Source organism: Bombus fervidus, chromosome 15 (genome assembly GCF_041682495.2).
Source record: "Bombus fervidus isolate BK054 chromosome 15, iyBomFerv1, whole genome shotgun sequence".
In the NCBI taxonomy this organism is placed as follows: Eukaryota; Metazoa; Arthropoda; class Insecta; order Hymenoptera; family Apidae; genus Bombus; species Bombus fervidus.
The window spans coordinates 4,215,502-4,219,137 of NC_091531.1; the positions used below are offsets into that span (position 1 = coordinate 4,215,502).

The 3,636-nt window shown below is 30.1% G+C and overlaps 1 long non-coding RNA gene across 1 annotated transcript; it reads left to right on the forward strand.

Annotated features, from left to right (window-relative positions):
- The first annotated feature begins 636 nt into the window (after nucleotides 1-636).
- On the forward strand, nucleotides 637-3,607 carry LOC139995068 (uncharacterized). The gene is made up of 2 exons (XR_011801845.1): nucleotides 637-901; nucleotides 3,180-3,607. It is a non-coding gene; the product is annotated as an uncharacterized lncRNA (long non-coding RNA).
- The last annotated feature ends 29 nt before the right edge of the window (nucleotides 3,608-3,636 follow it).

A 3,636-nucleotide genomic window follows, 5' to 3' on the forward strand; every position in this document is an offset into this window, starting at 1 on the left:
GTCCAAATACTTATGTAATGTACATATACAGTAGCTCACCAAAGTATTTGAATACTTCTAGAAACTTTTTACCTATATATTTTACAAAACATTTTGAAATTTCATTATTATTATAACGAGAGACGTTATTATCGTAATTATATTGGTTAAATTTGAAACGGATCGAACTATTTATTGGAAGCATACATTACACCATATAAATCAAGTATACAATTCGCTATATTAATAAGCCAGAATATGTAATGAGACGATCTTTAACACTATTTGTATATTTAAGACTGCTATTCACACTGTATAATAATATTTCATTAACTTTATGTTTGCAATAGATGTCTTGTAACTTCTAAGTACATTTTCGGATTGGTTTTAAATTTTATTGTTATAAATACGATAGTCATGTCTCATGATAATGCTAATGAAATTTCCAAAAGTCCCGTGTAATGAACATAATATACTCATCAAAATTTTCTATAATAATTCTAGTTCTATATATTCTAGTATTTTTGTGAGCCACTGTACGTATACGACGGTTGATTTCATTATCAGATAACGGATTAAATAAATAAAGATGATGACCGAAAAACAAACTTTGAGTACACGTGGATACGAGAGAGGATGCGAGAGATCAAGGTTATTACACATGGAAAGATATCGTTAAGACTTGTTAATTCGTAAAATGTATTCCGATTTATTAAATTTCATGTATGCCTAAATATGAGCTCTTTACACGTTACGCCATAATATTATATTCATATAGAGATTGATATCGGAGAGCTTGTTACATCCAATAATCGATAGTACGAATTAAATTATTATACAATGTAGAATATACTGCAACGTGGCTAATAACTAGGCACATACATGTAACAATGAATTGCAAATAAAAAAATTATGTGTTCAGGTATAATTATAGAGACGAACTTTCTCTTTTATATATATATGTATATGTATATATATATATGTGTGTGTATATATATATATGTACATATAATAATAATAATAATATAATAATAATAATAATAATAATCACTACTGATCTGTTTTATTTACAACATTGAAACTATTGTACTAACGAGTTTTTTTACTAAGTTTTTCGTCTTCTCATCTCTATAACACGGTTTACTTATATCTTTATATGTAGCAACAGAACGCCTTTGTCACTTTATCAGAATGTCCATTATACAGATAGGTTAGAGCAATCAGAGAGAGAATTATACAACGAATAAAATACATTACAAAGCTGAACGTATGTGTAATCGCAAAAAGCAATTTCATTACCTTCCTTCTGTTTTTTTTTTTCTTTTTTGTTACTTTTCCTTTCAATTGCCGTTCTCTGTTTTACATGGATTTTTTTCACTCGTCTCTTAATAGATGTTTCCTTTTTTCTTTCGAAAGATCTCAAAGGAGACGTTCATACTTAAATTTATCTTACAAAAGTATGTACAAGTTTCACAGTACTGCCAACCAGGTGATGAACATAAAGCTATACACACCCTTATCTCACATTCGCACCTGGTTAACGCAAGTAACTTACACTAGTATACATGTTTATTACAAAATATCGGCTAAAGTATAAAGGAATACCAAATGCCAAAAATATCGCTCGTTTAGCTCTCCCCATAACCTTTTTTCTCGAATTGCAAGTATTTTTCCATGTCATTATTTTGTTTATGCTCCTTCTCTTTTGTTTTCTTTTTTTTTTTTTAAATAAAATCTGCGGTCAAATAAACACAAGTTAAACAGTAAGTAGTTGAAGAACTCGATACACTGTAGTTTTATATTTTTTCTATTACTAGCGAAATCCATAGAACGCAGTGGGATTTCAGTAAAATTCATTCTTCTGTATTCCGTTTTTTTTTTTTTTTTAAATATCTTATTCCCTAGTTACAGATCTCTCTAAACTTTAATGTCGTGTTTAAAAATTTGTGTTTTAAGCATGTTACAACAGTAAAACGTGGCTTTGTCGTTTGCTAAAACCTCGCATTTTTTGTAACTACATAAATTTACCAATTTGACTATTCGTTTGAAACTGAATGAATACATAAAAAAGTGATGAACAAATCGATCTGTTGGCTCGTGAAAACTCTTCGAGGAACTATATGTATATGTATTAAATATATTTTTCATTTATCCGAAACCTTGTTATCGAAATCTTAAATTGTACATAATTTCTCATTTCTTCGTTATTAGAAAATACTTTATTTTTCTTTGTCTGTGCGAATAAGTAAAATTTAGTACCTCGAAAAGTTTTCTAGGTCAGTTCTTTAGACACCAAGTATATCGATCAAAATGCTTTTCTTTCTCTAGTATTGTGTTTAGTGTTTGATTCGATAATTGCTTCCTATATCCTATGATGTTTATAATTGTTGTTGCACATGGGAAAAGATCAGCGGAAAGTAAGAAATATTTATGGCCTTCAGATTCAGCAAAGTTTAAACTCTTTTCAGCTAGAAATTTTCCCTTCGACCGAGAAAAGTAATTCGTTGTGTGTATTTCTTTTGGATAGAATGTTAACCATGAGTCTAAAATCTGCGAAATATACAAAAGCCGGACAGTTATAACTCATATTACAACGAGGAACTCCCAATAAGAAATCGTAATTAATTAACGTATTTAATATATATATATGTACACACGACAAATACGCGAGAATTCCGATATGAAGTCTTTGTACAACACGCTAATCTTAAATTACACCGCTGTGTACACTGGGAGAATTGTCCTTAATCAAATGTACCATTTACATTCGTCAAATAAAAATACAACAAAATTAATGATCACCGGACTAAAAAGAAAGAAGAGAAAATAACGAAAATAGATTTACAACACAAATAAATAAAGTTTTAGAGAAAACAAAAAATTAGATATCTTTTTTAATACGCGTATAGAACAACTAGAACAATTTACAAATTTCAGAAACGAAAAAGATGCACTCTACCTATGTATTCGTTAATTCGTTTTCTCACTTTTTCTTTTACAAAAAATAGCTTACGATTCTCCTGTCGTACTAATTTCTTTTTTCTTACTGCAGCTTATATTCTCTTCCTCTCTCTCTCTCTCTCTCTTTCTCTCTCTCTCTTTCTCTCCCTCTCTCTTTCTCTCACACTCTTTCTCTCTTTTATACATTCTTTCTCTAAATCGCCTCTTAAAGAGCTTTGTACTTCAGAATGAATGTTCAGTTTCAGCACTTCCACGGATCGTCAAATAAAAGATATTTGTCGCGGAGACGCCTCTCAGTATCAACTAAAAACATGTTGTACTGTCGATCGTGTTATGAAAAAACAACGGAGAGAAATTAGAAAATTTGAGCGCAAAAGAACAATTGTTAAAAGAAAAGATGTGTCAAACTCTTAGCAGGAGATACAGAGTGACGAAATCGATACGTGGGAACATTCAGTCTAGGGCCTGTACAATTTTACCCTAAACAGGCCTGTTTCCTTCCCATAGAATCGACATTATTGTCACAATGGAATCAAAAAGCGAAAATTCCAATTGTAATTCCGATAATAAACCTGGTACTGTACAATGACATCACCACTTGAATTTATTATTTACTTTCCCTAAAATTCCGATCATGCTGATACTCTTTTCTTTTTTGTTCTTTCTATTGAAAAAAAAAAAAAGGAAAAAAAAAGA